Here is a 21,252-nt window from a genome sequence, read left to right as displayed (position 1 = left end):
AATATTTAGCCCAACAAGTTAAGGAATTGAAAGACAATGGCGTAAACTTGGAAAATAGAAGTCGCCGGCAAAATTTTGTTTTCTATGGTGTAGAGGACAACCACTCAGAAACGTGGGATCAATCCGAAAAAATAATCGAGCGCATTTGTAAAACCAGCCTGGGTATCGAATTGACATCGGTACAAAGGGCGCATCGAAATGGTCGTTACTGTCACGAGAAAAAAAAGACCGATTATTGAAAATTTTGCGTCTTACAAAGAAAAACAGGACATTATGTCGAACGCCAAAAAGTTTAAGGGTACAACCTACAGCGTAGACCAGGACTACTCACCCGAAACTCGAGACATCCGCAGGCGACTATGGGAATTGGCAAGAATTAAAAAGGCAGATAGAGACAATCAGGTAAAATTAAATTTTGACGAACTAATTGTTAATGGTAAGGTGTTCACTTGGGACAAAGAAAAAGAGGAAGTTGTTCCTGTCCCGAAACATTGACGCTCCACTAAAAAAGAAAGGAAACAGTTCTTCGTGATTTAGTTGCTATTCTTGTAAATTCAAGAAGTGTAGTAAATAAAGTCGATGAATTTGCAGGATTAATCGCGTCCGTCAAGGTTGATATTGTGTTTGGGACTGAATTTTCGCTGAATCCCTCTATCCGCGATAGTGAAGTATTTCCGAAGGAATTTATTGCTTATCGGAAGGATAGGCCCCGCCTCGGTGGAGGGGTCTTTTTGCTAATTCGTTCTTCACTAACGTCATCTGTACTCGATCTTGGTCACGACGCCGTCGAGTCAGTCTGGTGCACAGTCACTTCCACTGATCAAATCAAATTTGGGGGTTTTACGTGCCAAACCTACGACGGGCATCTGGCACGCCCCAGCGGAGGACTGAGGATTAATTTCGACCACCTGGGGATCTTTTGACGTACAACCGAAAGCTCGGTTACACGGCGCCTTCTCCGCAATAAGCCTCCGCTATATTGCGGGCACCTCGGTCGGGATTCAAACCCGCCACCTGGGAATCCGTAGGCCGGCGCTCTCGCCCCGGAGCCACCGAGGCGGCTGCTTCAACTGATCATTCTTCATGTGTTGTTGGAGCGTATTACCGACCACCAAACTCGGATTTCGGCACCTTGCAGCTACTGTACGATATTGTCTCCGAGGCCTCTGGCCAAACTATTTTGCTAGCGGGAGATTTTAACTTGCCAGACCTAGACTGGCAAGACGGCACTTGTGTAAACAAGGTTAATAGCCGCGTCAACCTTGAAATGAAAAGTATAGCAGACACTTTCGAATTGTTACAGTACGTGAAAGAGCCAGCTCGGGATAATCGTATTTTAGACCTCTTTTTTTGTAGCTCACCAAATCTCGTTAGTTCGGTAGACGTCATTCCGGGTATTATTGATCATCTCGCGGTCGTTGCAGGCATAAACACTAAAACTAATCGGTCGAAGTCGTGTGCATCAAGAAGAGCCTTTTTCTTTGAGAAAGGTGATTACAGTAGTATTTCCAGTGAACTTCTTGACCACTTACCTGTTTTTGAGTGTCTGTCTGAGGATTATAATACCCACGCATTATGGTCGGTTTTTAAAAAGAAGTTACTTGAACTTACGAATAAGTATATCCCAAGCATAGATTAGGCACTGTTTAAAAAACGAAAAAAAAAAAACACCATGGGTGACTTCACGTGTCCTTGGAATAACTAAATAACGTAGGCGAGTGTTTGTTAGATTTAAAGAAAACCAAAAGTAACAACCACATAGAGAAACTTGCTGAGGTAAGTCGGGAATACAAGTTGAATATAAAAAGTGCCAAGGAAAATTATTTTTGTAGACTAAATGATATATTGAAAATGAATTCTAAAATGTTTTGGCAATACTTAAAGGGATGCGGCACCAATTGTGCAGGAATAAACGAAATTACCTATATTCAGCAGGTAATTGTAGATGATGCAGAAAAAGCTTCGTGTCTAAATAATTACTTTCAATCTGTTTTCTTACCCAAATATGACTGTAATTGTTTTTCGCCCGTGAGCACTGTCCCAATAATGCAGCCAGTGGAACTAAGCGTGAGTGGTATCGAAGTGCAACCAAAGAGTATCGACGAAACTAAGGCTAATGGCCCAGATGGCATATCTCCTCGTGTGCTCAAGCACTGTGCTCATCCAATTTCACTTTATTTTTATTTAATTTATGTGAAGTCGCTATCTGTGGGTCTCTTGCCAAACGACTGGAAGACCGCTCACATAGTCCCTATTCACAAAGGTGGTTCTAGGAAAGATGTCGAAAACTACAGGCACATTTCATTAACCTCCATCTCATGCAAAGTCATAGAACATATTTTATACACTGAAATAATGAATCTTATGACGAAAAACAATATATTATTTAAAGAAAAGCACGGTTTCCGTAAGGACTTATCTTGCACCTCGCACCTCGTCGAATTTTATCATGACTTGTCATCTGATGTTGATGAGGGAGGCCAAACAGATTGTATATGCCTAGATTTTCGCAAGGCTTTCGATACTGTTTCGCATTCACTTCTGCTAAATAGACTCAAGATGTTAAATATTGACTTAACGGTACTAAGATGGATTGAAAATTATTTGCTAGAGCGTTGTCAGTGCGTATTAGTGAATGGTAAAAATTCGACATACGTTAATGTTACATCGGGAGTCCCACAGGGCTCTGTCTTAGGGCCGCTTTTGTTCCTAATATATATCAATAATATTTCCTTGGGTATTTCATCTTGTGTTCGGTTGTTTGCCGATGATTGCGTGTTGTACAGAAAAATTAGTAACAAAGATGATGCCACTCAGTGTATGATCATCATCCGGGCCTGGATTGGATTCGATATCCCCGCATGATAACAGGTCACGAGCTACAGCAATACACTCAAGGAACAGCACACGTCCAAGGGCACGGCAGCAAAGAAAGGCAAACGCTGCTGGTACGCTTTAAGTACAAGGAGTAATTTCTGCTCACCTGCACGTAGAATATGATAGGGCTAGCCATTGCTCCCGTGGGAGTGCCGCCGTGCCCTCTGACGCTGAAAGGCTGTCGTGGTCCTTTTATAACCTCATGGGCGATAGTAGTTGTCGATGTTGCACTGGCTTCTTTGGTGAACTCGAGGTTCCCGAAGATGTTGCCAGGCACCTCGCCGGCTTGAAAAGGGGCGTCGCTTGTCCATTTAAGTTGCAGCGGCGACACGATGACTTGGCGTTCCGAAGAATCGCTCTGTGGCGCTGGCGAGCCCGTCAGGCCGTTTATATTGCACTTTTTAATTTTTCAAGGGATTAATCGTTGAGTTGAGCTGTTCCCGCCAAACAGTTGAAATATAACCTTGAAAAGTTCCAACGAACCGTCTAATCAAATAAAAAATACAGCGCGTTCGCCTCAATTTGGGAAGTCTTAGAATAGCGTATGTAAAACTTTTGATTACGCTAAGCCGATCTTGCATAATCCTATTAAGATGTTATGGCCTTACCAACGCAAAGTACCTGAGTACAGTCTTGACAGCTAGCTTGTTCAAAGGACCCTCTAATATACAAGCCTAGGTTGTGTGAGGGCCAAGTATTGTCAATCCTTCATTGTGGTCTCAGGAGGGCCTCACTGCCTGTGTTTTGAACTGTTTTTTTTTGTTGTTGTCGTTGTTTTTCTTTTTGTTACGAGAATGCTTGTCACGGGGCGTTTTAACGCGACTAAAGGGCCGAAGCTGGCAAAGACCTACCGAAAGCATGACCATGGCAACACGGATACCGAGGGAAAGGAGCAAGAGAGAAAAAAAAGAAAAAAGACAAACAGTCAGAAAACAAAAGAAATTAAGCAAACTGAAAAAAAAAAGAAAGCCGCTTACAACTCCCTGTAACGCCGAATTAGAGCGCAGCTCTTGAGGAGGAGGAGGAGGGAAGGGCGCTGGGGGGGGGGTTAGACTAACCAGGGGGGGTTCACGTGACCTTGGGGGGTCACGTGACCTTGGGGGTCACGTGACCCCCAATGCCGATGATGTCATCAGTGACGATGACGATGCGGGTACCGACAACGTCATTAGTGACGTCACTGATGACTTCACCAGTGATGATGACGATGACGATGCGAATGTCGGTGACGTCATCAGTGACGTCGCTGACGACGTCATCAGTGATGGTGACGATGCGGATGCCGGTGACGACATCAGTGACGTCACTGATGACGTCATCAGTGATAATGACGATGACATTGCAGATGTCGGTAACGTCACCGGCATCCACATCGTCATCGTCATCATCACTGATGACGTCACCGGCATCCACATCGTCATCGTCATCATCACTGATGACGTCACCGGCATTCACATCGTCATCGTCATCATCACTGATGACGTCACCGGTATCCACATCGTCATCATCACTGATGACGTCACCGGCATCCGCATCGTCATCATCATCACCGATGATGACGTCATCAGTGGCGATGACGATGACGATGTGGATGCCGGTGACGTCATCAGTGTCGATGACGTCATCGGGGGGTCACGCGACATCGGCGTGGGTCACGTGACCTCGGGGGGGGGGGGGGGTCACGTGACCTCGAGGAGGGGGTCACGTGACCTCAGGGGAGTCACGTGACTTCGGGGGGTCACGTGACCTCGGGGGGGGTCACGTGCCCCCCCACGAAGTCACGTGACACCGGTGGGGGGCTCGCGCGGTGCATTATGGGACATTTCCCATGATGCACCGCGCGGTTACGCCGACGCCGACGGGGACGCCGACGCCGACGGCGACGGCGACGGCGACGCCGTTCAAGCCGGAAACGGGCCCCTAAGAGCTGCGCTCTAATATGACGACTTGAACAATGTAGACTGGAGTCAACATGCGAAAGTCGAGACTAAGACCGTTCACACATCTTCCTTACAGTCCATCGCACAGTCCATCGCAAGCCAAGAAAAACAGGAGACGGAGTCCTTCACTCTGTATATTAGCCGAGCGAATTCTGGGGAGGAGGAGAGCGGACTACAGCGTGTGCTGTGCTAACGTGGAAAGAGGGAAGGGCTCTGTCTCCTGCTTTCCTTTATGTGGAAGGTGCTATATTTATTTATTTATTACTTATTTATTTATTTATTTATTTCACCACACCATCAGTCCCTCACGTTACCGAGATAGGGGGGGGGATACAAGGATTTACTTAATGGTTATAACAGCCCAACAATCACAGTCTGCGCTGTCTTACACCGACACGAGCACAAGATAGACAGTAGCACAATAAAAGTAACAACAGTAAAATATTAGTTACACAACAGACAGCCTGAGGTGTAACCCAGCGTTAAGAAGTAAGTGATGCGATCTCCAACTGGCCGCGTGCACCAACAACACCTTCTGGCAACTGGTTCCATGCAATCCCGCGCTGTCTGCAAGAGAAACGAGCATCTAAAACATTCCCAATTAAACAGTCTTTCTTTTTTTCATGACGTCTATGCTTATTTCTGGTTACTCGTGACGAGTCTTCATCTAGATGCCACTGCTTGTTAACAAACACAACATTATTAATAGTACTGTTAAAAAAACCAAAAAAACCTAACCTTCTTTTTTTAACTTGGAGTAGCGGTAAACTGGCTCTCTCGTAAAGGGGAAACCGAATTCTGTCTTCAATAACGGGAGTAAATAAAACCTGATGCGCGTCGCTGTACACTTTCCAGTTTTAACTGCAGTTTTTTCACATACCGGCCCCAGACTTGCATGCGAACTCCATAATCGGGTGAACTAACATCTTGTATGCGGTCAGCTTAGTTTTTTTGTGAAGCAAGCTTGAGAGTGCGCCGTATAAATCCTTTTATTAGCATTACCGACAACGTTATCCATGTGCTTGGTCCATCGGAAGTCGACACTTATTGTGACGCCAAGGCGCTTATATTCAGTGACGTTAGTTAAGGTAACTCCTTGAAGTGTTTAGCTAAACTTTTAAGCTCATGAGCTATGGAAATTCATACTTTTTATTGTGCACTTAGCGCCATTTGTCGTTCTGCACACCAGCCTTTTGGTTTAGACGAATATTTGTTTAGCCTTACTTGAACAGTGACAGACTTCACTTCAGTGTACATGATACAAACGTCCGCAAACAATCGGGCTTACATAGATAATTCAGCTATAAGGTCATTACAGAATGAACAACAAGGGCCCAAGCCGTGAGGCACAGCCGACTCGACATCATATATTGCCACGCGCATCGCCTATCGAGCGCGTGCGTGGTCGAGTGGTTACCGTGCTTGACTTTCCTGCGGAGGACCCGGGTTTGATTTTGATTCCTCGGAGCGACGTGTCTTTTACTGATTCGTTCTATTTAGCGTTCTCGCAAGTTCGAGAACCCTGTCGTCGGATCGAGGTACGAATGTTCTACGCGCCGAATGTTCAACGACGAATGTTCCAGAAACCCACGCAGGTACTTAAGGGACTCCGCATGGCGAGTCGGAGTCAGTCTCGCCCCAGCGCTCAAGCCTGATGTTTCGCCGCCATTGAAGCCTGCGACGCTAGCCTTTTGATGCGAAAGCATTAACTGGTTCTATGGAGCGAGCCGACGTCATCAGCCGCGCCAAACAGCAGATAAATTCCCCTCTTCCAATGAAGCGAATTGAAGCCGCGATCTGAGGCATCCCAGCTTTGAAGCCGCGCAAAAGACGGAACCAAACGGCAAATAAATTCTAAAGGCCCATACGCACATTCGCGTTTGAGCGCGGTGCGTTCCGTAGCGGCAAGCGGACGCGTTGCGTTGCGAAGACCGCTTGCGCCAAACTTGTACGCACAGTTGCGTTGACACGCAGTCAACCGCAGTCAAGAGCCAATAAGAACGCGCTATCGTCGCTAGTGGGTCACCAATAGTAAGCGAAATCCAAGGCACCATGGCGGCGCACGGCGACAGCGTCGAAGCGTTCGATCTTGGAACAATCTCGCCGGCTTCCCCGACGTTTTGTAAAGCTTGAACCATCGCAGCCTTGGAAAATACAGTCTCCACCGCTCCCCAAAACAAGAATGCAAGCACTGCGACCGGCGAACCGGATACGTCTCGCCGAGTCGGCCGGGTGGGGCGAGCGAACACGTCACCCCTCTCCTCTTTCGGCTTCTGATTGGTCGAACGCGCCCGAACGCACCGCAACGCTTTGGAAAGTTGAACGAGTCTCTACTCGCTTGCGTCGCGCTACCGAGCGTTGCGGGGAGGCGCGCGTCGGTCCGCAAGCGACTGCGCCTGGCCGCAAGGACTCCGCAACGCACTCAAACGCGTTCAAACGCGAATGTGCGTATGGCGCTTAAGCAGTGATAGAGTGCAGGCGAGCTTGTAATAGGGAGTTTTCGTAGACCGCGTTTCCCCCTCCGGTAAGCCCTCCGCAACGAAGCAGCCGCTACTGCGCCGGCGCGCCGATGGCCTTGACTGCAGAGTTCCGGCTAGCGTAGCTGGTTGCGGAGAGCGTTGCGGAACAGCGGGAGCGGTCTACGAAAACTCCCTAATGAATTGACATCTTGTAGAGCCCATCTCAGGGCCTACAAAATGTCGAAATAAATTCACCTCTCCAAGTGAAGCCGAAGTCTCATGGAGAGGGCCCCCATTGGCTGCCGTGCGTCATAGTTACAAGGAACAAGGCTCCCATTGGCTGAGGCCCGTCAGTTTCATGGCGCTACGTGCCCGCGCCACAGTCCGCCAGGAAAAGGAAGCGTTTGGCTGGCGGGGCCTCCCAAAGAGAGCCCGCTCGAGCATACTCCGGAGAGCGGCGCGGTCACTTCACGAGAACGCGCGCAAGAACGACATTCATGCTTTCGCATTCAACACTCCTAAGAAATGTTTAGGTGTTCCTCGAGCCTTTTAGAGCGCAGCTCTTAGGCGCCCATTTCCGGCTTGAGTGGCGTCGCCGTCTGCGTAACCCTAACGCGTCGGCGTAATGCATCGGCGTGACGGGTTAGCGTCGCCGTCGCCGTCGGCGTAACGCGTCGGTGTGACGCGTCCGCGTCGCCGTCACCGTCGGCGTTATTGCGCGATTCATTATGGAAGACGTCCCATAATGCATCGCGGGGACGCGCGGTCCATTATGGGAGGCCCTTGAAGAGGCAGGAGGAGAGGTACGGATGAGGAGGAGGGGCATACCGTCACCTCCGTACTCTGCCCTCCTCCTCCTCAAGAGCTGCGCTCTAATTCGGCATTATAGGGAGTTGTAAACGTCTTTCATTTTTTTCGGAAAAAAAGGGGGGGGGGGGGGGGGGGGCAGGACGTTTGTACCATTTAACGTTTAGAATTTTTTTTGTAGTTTTCATTGTCTCATCAATCGCCATTTGTGACAATATTTCAGACTTGTGTTCGTCAATAGCTACAATTGTTTGCGATTTGTGAGAAATGCTTCTATTCAGCTAACAACGTTACTATCTCTTGAGACACATTTCAATTTAATTAGTAGTTTCTTATGACTGACCTTATTGAATGCTTTTCTGAAGTCTAAATAAATTATTTCTAACTGTTCTTTCTATCTAGAACTACACTGAGATATTATAGTGTCTCTATAAGCTGGGTTACCAGGGCGTTTTAGAATAACGCACGCAATTTTAGCGCACGCTATCGCTAAATGTAGCGCATTGGTTAGCACACGCCACGCAAGAGGGTTTTAGAATTGCGTTTCTCCACCACGACTCAAAGTCGAAGCATCTTGCGCTTGCAGCGCCACCAAGATAGTAACAATTTTTATTTCACACATGAATTTATGTAACTTGTGAAAGAACAAGTTTTTTTTTTTTTGTTCAAAGTAACATTTTATACTTGTTTTAAGCATGGGAACGTGACACGAGTGGTCGACCGGTGGTGTCCGCCTGCGTCGCCTCGGCAGGTCTCATGTACTGACCATCGTACACCATCCATTCGCCAAAAAATGTTCGCGCATCGCAAACATCAAGTTGCCAGTGATCGTGGCCACGTCTTGCTGGGGTTTCCAAGCCGAGTACAATGTCGGCCTGAATTGAAAATCGAAGCGGCGAGGATGCCGACGCTCACGACGCCGAGAAAGCGGCCGCAGCCATGGTCCTGTGAGCCGCCATTTTTTAACTGTACTCGACTTGGCTCTAGCCAACTTCTTATCACGAATCCACCATGGAGGAGCGCAGACTCCTTGCGTACGCACGCAATTTCCGAAAAATTACGTAAGTCAAAAGAGCGCAAGCAAAGCGCGAAATGTAGTTAGCGTTTTACGCATACACAGTGGCAACGACGCTATTCTTCGCATAAGCAAAGTTTTAGCGCGCGCTTTTTTTAAAACTCCCTACTGTTGATAGGCCCTCACAAAACTCATGTTACATATTTGTTTAAGAACTTGTGGATGAATTCTACGCAGCTCGTAGAATTTACCCACGAGTTATACACTAATTTTGAATCCAACCACCAAACTGATGCCCTATTTTTGGACTTTTCAAAGGCTTTCGACCGCGTTTCCCACTGTCGCCTGCTTGCCAATTTTTCATGCCTCCGAATGGACCCTCTCATTCTCTCCTGGATCCGGGATTTCCTCTCCTCTCGCACTCAATTCACCTGAATTAATAGTTCCTCATTTACCCGCGCTGAGGTTACCTCGGGAGTTCCCCAGGGCTCGGTTTTTGGTCTCCTACTTTTTCTGATCTTTATTAATGACATTCCAGGCAAAATTTCCTCTAACATCCGTCTTTTCGCTGACGACTGCGCCCCATATCGAAGGATAATTTTTTTTGAAGACCATCTTCTACTTCAAAGAGGCCTGGACGAAATCCAGGCATGGTGCACCAGGTGGTTAATGACACTAATCAAATCGACATGCAAGTTAGTTCAGTTTTCACGAAAACAACAAGGATCTCAGTTCTCGTACAAGTTAGAAAATAACTTAGTCGAAGACGTCCCCGTCTTATAAATACCTGGATGTGACTCTAACTATCGATCTTACCTGGAACGCTCACATCGAGTTTATATGCGCCGAGGCGTCTCGCTGCCTCGGTTACATCAGACGAAACCTAAAATCGGCTCCCCCATTCGCGCGAAAATTGGCTTATGAGACATACATTCGACCCAAATTGGAATATGCTGCGGCCATTTGGAGCCCTCACCAAATATACTTATTAAATCATCTCGAGGCAGTCCAGAACCGCGCTGCCAGGTTTATTTTGAAGAAATATCGTTGGTCGTTAACGTAGCATTGTTAACGTTAACGCTGTGGTGTGTGTTATCGTTGGTCGGTTAGCGTATCCGCCCTAAAGAGCGAACTGAACCTTCCTTTACTAAACGTCCGCCGTAAGATAGCGCGACTCTGTTCCTTTCACAAAATTTACTACTGCCTCTCCCTGCACTCCGAGACCCCCTCCTCCAACCTCCCAGGCGATCTTCATCGCGGCTAAATCACCCGTGTCACGTTTCCAGCATCTCAGGCAGCACAACCTATTTTAACTCCTCCTTCTTCCCTCGTACTATTGTAGACTGGAACGACTTCCCCTCACTTATTGTAACCCAGACGGATCTCACCGCATTTCGCAACACTCTTTGTTCTGATTTCTGTTAATCCCCACTTTGCCGTTCTTTTTTGTTTCTCTTGTGCTTTACTGGTTGCAATGTATCAATGTATTCATCCCCTTATGCTCCCCATGTACCCAGACTAATTTGTGTATTGCCATTGCTCGTGGCGATGCCACTTTGTTTTTGCAGCACCCCATGTATGCGCATATGTCGTTGTTACTGTTCTATGCTCTCGTGTTATGTACCCCCCCCCCCCCCCCCCTTATGTAATGCCTTCAACGAGGACCTTTAAGGGAACTTGAATAAACTGAATAAATAAATAAACATGTTTCGAAACTATATGTTCTAGAATTTTGCAAGGCGTTGACGTTAAGCAATGGGTCTATTGTTGGAAACAGATTAGCATCACACCTCCCCCCCCCCCCCCCCCCCCCGGTATAGGATTTATTTTACTCATCTTCTAGTCCTCTGAAAGAGTTCCCGTGGAAAGTGATTTCTCAAAGATTACAAAATGGTTTCTACCCATCCATTCCGTGTATCTCTTTAGAAAAGCATTAGGAATTTTGTCAGGGCCCATCGACTTGGAAGTCTTTAGGTTCAGTGACAAAGCCATGATTTTTCCCACTAAACGTGTCATGTCATTTTCATCTGGAAAGCTGTTAGGTAACTCGAACAGTACTGGTTTATCGTTATATTTTGTGAAAACACATGAAAAAAAGTATCAAACTTGCTAGCAATATCTTGCTGGTCCTTAGTAACGCCCTCCTGTGTACTTATCTCGGAAACACATTTTTTTTTTATGAAATGCCTATAAAATTTCTGGGGTGATTGTCTAACAAACTGTAGCATTGTGACATTTTAAGAATTGTGCTTTGATTCTTTTATTTTACTTGTCGTGGCAGTGCTCACTGCTGTTATTTCATTTACTGAACCTTCACAACGCTCCCGACGGAGTCTTCCTCTGCGTTGCTTCACTTTCCGGTTTAGCTGAATAACTTTCCTTGTATCCCAAAGATTGTGTACTCTTTTTTTCTTTTTATCTTCGAAGGTACATACTGTGTAATGCACTTGTGGACTAATGCTTCAAGCCTCGGCCACAAGTCATTAACGCTTAAAGGGACCATGAAATGACCTTTTTACTTTTTCCAGATAACTTTTACATTAAACCGTCAATGTTCACTGAATGCCGAACAGGCATCCGTTTTCGTCTCGGTTTATTAACTTCTACACAAAAAATTAATGAAATATCCACTTTTTCTTTCTCTCCAACTGACCGCAGAACAAGCCGTGACGTAGGCTGTTTCTGGAACCGGAAGTTAGCGGCGACGAGTTGGGGTGCGCCGGTAGGTTTTACTGCGCTGATGTCACCGACGTATTTTCTGAATCGGCGCCTCTCATCGCCGCATCGCAGCTGAGCGAAATTCAATGAGATATGTTGCGCTACAGCGACAGCATGGGACTAGTCCCATACGCCGGGATGCCTGTTGGGAAGTGCAGCGAGTCTTCCGGTGAAGACTCCAGAAGTCAACCCAACTGTCATCGTGTTACGAAGGTAATCCATACGGCGTTTATTTCAGCTCTATATCACACAAAACAAGAAGATAGAATCGACGAGAGTCCCTTTTCGACGAGTGTTCGTCAACACTGCCTCGGAAAACAAGGGGAAAAGATTGACCTCACCTCTTAATCTAAAATTGAGGTCAGCGATCAAACTATAATACGGGAAGGGTCCACAAGGGTCGCGCGGGCATATTCCATTCAGCACGCCAGCCGGTCGTAGGCAGACGGTCTTTCGACGAAGCAACGCTGCGCCGAATCGGAGTGCCTGCTAGGCCTATATTCTAAGCAGCTCGCTTCGTCGGAGTCGGTGGATTTTCACAGGTGTTTGTAGATCCAGCGTTCTTGTTCGTGGTGGTCTGTTTTAAGTACTTTTTTTCTTGCTGCTTGAAGTCGGCACACGCGAGAAGAACACGTAGAAAAATAAACGTTCAGTCAGTCAGAGTTTTGAGAGGAAGGAAATCAAAGAAAATAAACGTTTGTCGGTCGTCGCCACCCAAGTAACTGGTCGGCCCTGCCCTAATGCGCACGCGCAGTAGTTGCTTCATTTACCACACGATAGATGGCGCTTGGCTCTCAGCATTATCAAATTTGGCAATTTTCGCCACACATCTCCAATTATGCTACAAAATGTGGATCTGAATATTATTTAACAAAACTTTTAGGAAACATTCGCCGGCTATTTATTGTTTACGATCGTGGTGCTGGTGAGGTAGGCTCTTACCCAATAGGCGACGTGGATTCGGACGACGTGCTCCGTTTCCGCGGATGCATCGTAGTGAAAAGGCGAAGAAGGCGCAAAAGAGTCCAGTTTTTTTTTAAAAGTTCTACAGCAAATAATTTTTTTTTTGGCTCCCGATTTTTTGTGTTTTTGTGTTTCTTTTCACACCTTTTACGACGTGCAGTGGAAGAAATTCGATTTTAAAATCATTTCATGGTCCCTTTAATGACGGTTGGGAACCGAACGCCTCAAACAGTCTGAACCAAATATCTTTTTTGTCTAGAATAGTTCCATCATGAGCCATATTATAATCTTTGCATGATGAGCGTACCTTAAGTTCTTTCCGAATGTTGTTCAAGGTCAGAGAAACGCTAACATTGGGATGGTCTGAAATGCCGGGAATTATATCAACCACATGCAGTCTTGATACCAAGCAATCACTTAAAAAAACAAGATCCTGGACAGATTCACTGCCCCGCTGTATACGAGTAAAGCCCCTCACTATCTGAAAAAAAAACGTGACTAAAGCACATATCCATGATTGCAGCGGCTGATGCCCGCTCCCGTTCACACGGTAACATTTGATCTCATATCACATCCGAAACATTTAGTTCTCCCGCAATGACCACATTTTTGGCACTGTGTCGGAAATCCGAACACAAAGTCATTCAGCCTATCGACAACAGCTACTTTAGCCCCAGGTGACCGATAAACCGCGCCTATAATAACTTCTTGAGCTCTTAAATAAACCTTACACCACGCGGATGCTTTGCCAGGGGGAATTGGTATGACACTGCATCTTAATCTATTATCAACAATAATGGCTACACCGCTGCCGCGACCACAACGGTCATTTTGTATCATATTGTAACCAGGCGGACAGACTTCATCATTCTGGGTGTCTGAGTAAAGCCACGTTTCTGTTATTACAATGACATGCGGTTCCTGCTTAATTACCACATGCTCCAAGTCCACGCTTTTATTCACGAAACTACGTGCGTTCGTTTTGAGTAAATGAAACTTGTTGGGCAGCGTATGGCATGCTTGCTTCTGAAAAACAACTCCAGCCGCATTACGGGCCGTTTGTTCACGAACAAGGCATCGTTGACCCGTGACGCCGTTCCAAGCTTACGTGGCACCCACAATATTTCCATTTCTAAAGACAAGCGCCACTTTTTGCCAGTCTTTCTATCCTCAGAGGCGCTTAACCAAAGGTTTTGCCTCTTTCTTCTAACCTCGCTCGAAAAGTCCGGATGAATAAAAATAAAGGTCCCTCTCAAGTTTTTGACGTTGGGCAATACGGTTTTCTTTTTGATAAAGTTTGCTAGGCGCAAGATGATTGGTCTAGGCCTATCTGAAGAAGGCCTTTCAATTCTGTGGACACGTTCCACGCTCGTGACCGTAACTTGCAATTTATCTTGAAAGATATTGCCGAGAACTTCTTTCTGTGTTTCTTCTGTTTTATTTATTGTTTTTTAATGCCTTTTATAACCAAGTTATTGCTCCTGCTGCTGTTTTCTAGGCCATCAACCTTTTTCATTAAGCTGCCTACACATTCACGTAAGCTCGCTATTTAATTTTCACTCTCTGTGATTCTTTTTGCCAGTTTTAGGATAATGGACACTGCTTTTTTAACATTACCAACTCTCTCCTTAGGCTTGGTCATGTCTCTCTTCATCTCCTGAAATTCATAATGAATCTGTTAAAGTATAACTGTTTCGGGACCGGGATTAGTTTCAATGTCGCCACAGCTTAGTAAGAAATATGCCATAATATCAAAACCTTCACCAATGATCAAACAAAGGGCTTGTGGGCTTGGCAGCACTAGCAAACTCGGACAATCGCCTTTAGCAAAAGCGTAAAGACTGTCTTCCCCAACCTAAATAAATAAAAAAAAAAAAAAAAAAAACAGATTCAGTGTTTCTGCTTTTTCGGTGCTGCCAAACCTACTGCCGGAGCACTGAAAATTCAGCGGTGTGGAATTGTTGTTGTCGATGATCCTGGTGCTTGTCCGTGTCGAAGTCCAGGTTTCGGAATCTCTCAGCACAAATGTGAATGCCACACTTGGGTTCGAAGCGTTCACGCCGTCGATGTAGACAATGTCCGGTAGCACCATGTGATATCCCATTTCAGCTTGTGCTGGTGCCGAACAAGACAGCAGCATTGCCTGAATGAAAAACAAAAAGGAATTCAGTGATCCTGCCGTCTCGGTGCCGCCAAACCCACTCGATAACCCGATCTCCGCGGAGAGAATGAGCCTGGCGTATCAACTTCTCTGCTTTACAAAGCAGATGGTACTTAGAATTTAGGAAATTTATTGAGTTTAGAAATTAACTTGCCTTTCTGTTTTTTTTTGTTTTTATTGAAAAGATCAGACGCGCAGTTTGTTTAAAAACAACATCGTGGGAATTTGTCCTACATTTTTCATGCTTCGAAAAGACGAACCTTCACATTTTGATCAATTTCTTCCTTGCCGAAGGTCTCTAGGTGTTGCAGCGAGAGGCGGGGAGCACATTTCACACTGCTCAGATAATTTCCGTAGACCAATGATAATTGTGATGATGATACTTCACGGCTATTTATTCGTATTGTTTGGCTTGGTTAATAGCGACACCATGTGCCCCACAGTAAAAGTAACATATCTGTGCCTGTCATTGATAAAATTAGCAACCATAGACTTGTTTACTTCAGCTATAATGCTGTGAAAACTATGAGAGTCGATATTAGAAAGGTCATTTATGATTATTCTAAGGCAAATAGCGGTGCCATCAAGGACTCTTTGTCGAGTTTTCTGGCGCAATATTTAAGCAGGTGCCACGCATGCTCAGTTGAAGATAATTGGCAATTTATCAAAAATTAACTAATACTGATACGTGAAAACTTTATCCCGAAGTTGGTTATCACCGCAAGTGAGAACTGTCCCTGGTTTTCGCGAAGTGTAAAACGGGTGATCTCAAAAAAGAAAAGACTGTTCAGAAAGGCCAAATTTTCAGGTACGGAGCATAACTGGCAATTGTACGAAGGGTGCGCACGATTATGCAAGAACGAGGTACGGAAGGCAAAATATACTTTTTTTAACCATGACTTGCCTTGCATACTAAGAACAAACCCCAAAACGTTGCGGCGTGTAGTAAGCCCGAAAGAAAATTAAATAAATTTCCTCTGCTCCAGGAAGGTGACGTGACACTCTCCACCTTTCAACCAGCCTCAATACTTAACACCTTTTTTGGTGAAGTGTTCGCAGATATACTTCCTCTACCTGAGTTATCCTGCACAGAATCAAGTATTAAAAAGGATGCTTTCAGTATAAACATTGATGGTGTGATGAGTTCTCTTGATTGACTACCCACAAAATAAAGCCCAGGGACTGATGGGATATGCTCTAAGCTACTAAAACTGACTAAAAGTGTGTCAGGCGCTGTGCTTGCCAGCCTTCTTTGGCGGTCACTTGACACTGGTTGTGTACCGACCGACTGGAAATTAGCAAATGTAGTCCCAATTTTCAAATCCGGAAACCGAAACTGTGCAACAAACTATAATCCCATATCCTTAACACGTGTTCCATGTAAACGGCTAGAACATATAATCTATTCATCCATGATGAAGCACCTCGCAACTAACAATATACTTTCTCCTAACCAGCATAAATTTCAACGCGGTCTCTCATGCGAAACTCAGCTATTTGAACTGATAACTAATATGCACACCAACATCCATGCATCCTCTCAAACCGACACAGTTTTCATAGATTTCGCAAAAGCCTTTGATCGCGTACCACAAAGTCGTCGCATTAGAAAATTGCAATATCTTAAAATTAATGCAAAGGCAATTACGTGGGTTGGAGAATACCTCAACAACCGAAAGCAAACCGTAATAGCAAATGGCATAAGTTCACCTCCCGTAAGTGTTAAATCTGGAGTGACACAGGGATCTGTTCATGGGCCAGTTTTGTTGTTAGTTTATTTAAATGACCTCCCTAACAATGTTTCATCAAACATTCGACTGTTTGCAGACGACTGCGTGGTGTACCGTCATATATCAAATCAATCAGATTGAATTGCTCTTCAAAAAGACTTGAATAGCATAATGCTATGGTGTGAAACATGGCAAATGCAAATAAATATAGAAGAAACGAAAACGATGACATTTACAAACCGTTCTTCCATTTTACATCTTGACTACACCTTCATAGATTCAAAATTACATAAATTCACGTCCTTTAAATATCTGGGTGTTCATCTAAGTCCTAATCTTTCATGGAATAATCATATGGACTACATTCTTAAAAGAGCAAATCAATCTTTAGGATTTATGAGAAGACATTTGTACATGGCAACAAAAGAAACAAAACTACTAACATACACTGCTCTGATTAGGGCAAAGTTGGAGTATGCATCTATAATTTGGAACCCGTGTCAAAAGTATTTAAATGACAAGCTAGAACCTCTTCAAAACAGAACAACTCGATTCATACTCAAACAATACGTACCTGTAAGCGTCACACAACTTAAAGCCTCAATTGGCTTACAAACAATTCAGCAGAGAAGATATCTTGCAAGGCTATCGTATTTCGATAAGCTCTTTCACTCTTCAACTGAATTTCGCGAAAATAACGTCAACCCCCCCCCCCCCCCCCCCCCGTATCTTTTCTCGTCATGATCACCCCAACATAGTTCATATTCCCTTCGCAAAAACTAACTTGTATAAATTTTCCCCGCTTCTGCAGGCCATAGACGACTGGAATGGGTTGGCAAGCGAAATCACACAGACAACAAACCATGACACGTTTGTCTCATTGTTACGTGGCTCTTTATCATGAAATCTATTTTTCTTTTCTAAGTTTCACGTGTACGTTTGGTACCTTTATATTTCCATTTGCCAATTTCACCATCGCCGTGTAAGTCTTTTCTATAAGTTTTTCTATGTACCCTAATTTTAGTAGCACTTGTAAACTTCTCCTGTATTAGTTTTTAATCATTTAGAAATTATTACATGCCGGTGTGCGTCACCATGCACCATGTTACGCGTTATTGAGTTCTGTTAGCGCGATTATGTTTCCTTTTATATTTTCATACAATTGCAACATTGTACGACTATGACGACATTCCATGTACCCCCTCAATGTAATGCCCCTTTGGCTTTTTAGAGGTAAATAAATAAATAAATAAATAAATAAATATGTAAATAAATTAATAAATACCGCGCAAATGCAATAACCTAAGAAGCGCAGCGAGCGCGTAAAAAATCTCGCAGGCCATGGTTCCACATAGAGCCACTGAATGAGCTGCGCTTATTTAGTGGCACTAGTTCTACACTCAGACCTGTTGCTGCTCACTATGTGAGTGAGATTCCACAACCCACAGTCCTGGGGTTGGAATTCCTTGTTTTGTTGAATTTCGACGCTGGTGGGCCGGTACATCATTTTAGAGCGGAGCTCTTAGGCGCCCGTTTCCGGCTTGAGCGGCGTCGGCGTCGGCGTAACAACGACCTCCCCCCACGCCCCTCCCCCCCGAGGACCTCGGGTCCCTTCGGGAGGACCTCGGTAGGAACTCGGGTTCCTTCGGGAGGACCTCGGGAAGACCCCAGGTTTCTTCGGGAAGACCTTGGGAGGACCTCGGTTACCTTCGGTGACCTCGGGAGGGGGGTGGGGTCACGTGACCCTTCTCCCGAGGTCACGTGACCCCCCACGAGGTCCTCCCGAGGTCTTCCGGGGGAGGGGGGGGGGGGGGGCAGAGCCGTATATGGGGAGAGTTTGGTCAGTCTATGATCTCGCCGCCGTAACGCTCTCCTCACGAGTCAGCCAATCAGCACGCAGCGTAGAGCGAGAGGCATGAGCGCATGCGCGTGAACTCCTGGCTGCTCCCACCTGAGTGGGGAGGGCCGCCATCTTCGATCATTCTCCCGGCGGAACGCTTGGAATCGGCATCTAAATCTCTATTATTGCCTTTTATATCGCTGGCTCTGGCAAGAAAGTGACATTCTGCTATTCCTCGCTGGATTAAAAAGCTAATAAATGAAGATTTTTCGGCTTATAGCCACAAACGTTTATTCAGGCGAAAAAGAAGTCGGCCCGTAGCAGACGACGCGTAGCCTCAGCAATGCTCTTCTCCGACCAGTCTCCGACAGCGTTGCGAAAAAATGGCGGTCGTCCCCTCTCTGCTCCCTTCTTTCTCTCTCGCTCCTTCGGCGCTCTCCTCCCTTTCATTTACTTTTCTCGTCTCCGGCGCCTTCGTCGCCACACCCACTGGCCAAACTCTCCCAATATACGGCTCTGGGGGGGGGGGGGGGGGGGGGTGGCGGTGGCGCCGACGCCGACGCCGCTCATGCCAGAAACGGGCGCGTAAGAGCTGCGCTCTAAATGTGGGGGACACGTGATGACTCCCCCCCTGCCCCCCCCCCCCCCCCCCCGAGGCATTTGTCGTGGTGATCCATGCTTCCCAACGTTTGCCTAGAGAAGACGACGCATCCACACAAGCGAATATTTAAACTTAGGCCGTACGCTGGTAACACAAATCGATTTCTATTGAACCACCGAACGGTACTCTTATAAAAAAGGGTATCGATAGTCCTCCCTAAGGGAGGAACGGTTTTGTAACCTATGTTCCTTTAGAAAGGGAGAGACTTTCGTCCCTGAAGCAGAGGAGCAAAGTTCACCCGTCGCCTGCATCTCATTATGGCGGCTACGTATCGAGCAAATCGAGCTCAATAAGGCTTAACGAGGACGCTACGTCTCTCGTACGGGACGCGAGGAGCAGCAAATATGAGCCTAACATAGCTTTCCGTGAAATGTCTCTATTTCCTAAGCCAGCTTCCCCCCGCAGGTAAAAAAAAACAACTTGCGTTTCAAAAGCAGTTACTCAGTCTCCTCGTCGTCAGCACTGCGATGTTAAATGGAGACCACCGATACCCAGTTACTTCGCGCACTCTACGTCTTACCTTCGCTATTCCTCGAGTCACAATTGCTTCGTCAACCGCACATCACGGAGGAATGGTAAACAAATCGGCGAAACCAAAAGCCACTCTCAAATGAACAAACTTGATGCCGCCGTTGCACAGTAAGCAGAAATTATCGCGTAGCGTGAAAGAAGGTTAAATCATTTGCCACCAGATGACAGGGTCAAGCAGAGTAACTGCAAGTAGCTAGGCTAGGTGGCGCTAGGTACCGCCCAATTCATGTTCTACAAAAATATTTTTATTTGCTCACGCCACCATTGCGCTTCGGGAACCTTCATTATACACACACATGTAGACACATTAAGCATACTACAAGCATCAGCTGAACATATATTTATGGCATACCACTGATCTCAATTACAATTGCTGGATCGTGTTTCCCGCTCCCGCGAGTGAAGCTTGCGGACGGCTATCTTGCTCGTAGACGATTTGCGGTTTTGCTAGCCTTACAGAGGCTGGTGGCATCGTGCTGGAGACACGTTTTCCACTCGTTCCTCGTCATTCGTCGAAGGAGATTTGCTAAGGAACCTTTAATCTCGCCTCGAGACCGGCGAAACTTGCTTTCGACGAGTTGTGCCTTTTTCCTGCGGCACTGCGCTTTCGTAAAATTTTCCACGTGTTTACAACGGTAAGCTTCAACGGTAACGCAGGGTTTTAAAAATACTTCTTCGACGAATGACGATGAACGAGTAGAAAATGCGTCTGTAGCACGCTGCCGCCAGCCTTTGCAACGCTAGCAAAATCGCAAATCGTCTGCGAGCAAGATGGCCGTCCGCTGACTTCACTCGCGCTGCAGCAAACGAGTGGAAAGCGCGATTAAGCAATTGTCATAGAGATCAGTGGCGCATACACACACTCTTCACATACAAACATCAATTCAACAGAACACTAACCCGGTCACCGCTTCCAAGCTCTGCGTTTCCGTCTTTTATACTGGTCATTTTGAACGTACGGAATTTCTCGGTGACCGCCTAAGCAATAAAATATACTCCCAGCATGTTGATTTTTTTCAGCAATGTCATACCTCTGAGAGTATTTTGAACGGCTCAGGGAATGAATCTCTTAGCAAAAAGGGAACGCTCGACCCCGCCGTAAATGTTTGAAAGCCAATAAATAAAGCCGCTCCAATGCGGTTCCAAGCCATGTGTTTGCTTCCCCGCACGGCACGTCGTAGCCAGTATTTCTATTGTAATTTTTCTTTTTCTATTTGTGCTGTTCCGCACGGCTGCAAGTGTCGTCTTGAAATAATCTCTGTAGAGCGGATATTCAGTCAGCTGGAAGTGATGCTTCACGGGCAGATAAATCGCTTTTCGATAAACTTGAATGGAGTCAAAGCCGCGATTTTGTACGGTGCTACGCTGGCTACGACATGGCGAGCTCGAAAGCTTCTAGCGCTCATCGCAGCGCGCCACTTGGAGGGCAGTTTCTCCAGGAACCGTAGTATATTTAAACAAGAAAATAGAGGATAGCTTTTTTTATTCAGTTGTACCTATTAACTTTTTTAATGCTAAAATTGCAGACTGTAAATATACGTACTTTCCGT

General features: G+C 45.9%; 1 pseudogene; it reads left to right on the top strand.

Annotated features, from left to right (window-relative positions):
- Window positions 1-17,574, top strand: part of LOC120844636 — a 41,579-nt pseudogene extending 24,005 nt beyond the window's left edge.
- The last annotated feature ends 3,678 nt before the right edge of the window (window positions 17,575-21,252 follow it).

The sequence above is a fragment of the Ixodes scapularis genome, unplaced genomic scaffold (assembly GCF_016920785.2).
Source record: "Ixodes scapularis isolate PalLabHiFi unplaced genomic scaffold, ASM1692078v2 PGA_scaffold13__105_contigs__length_92229423, whole genome shotgun sequence".
Taxonomy (NCBI): Eukaryota; Metazoa; Arthropoda; class Arachnida; order Ixodida; family Ixodidae; genus Ixodes; species Ixodes scapularis.
This window is presented reverse-complemented; position numbering and strand designations above follow the sequence as displayed.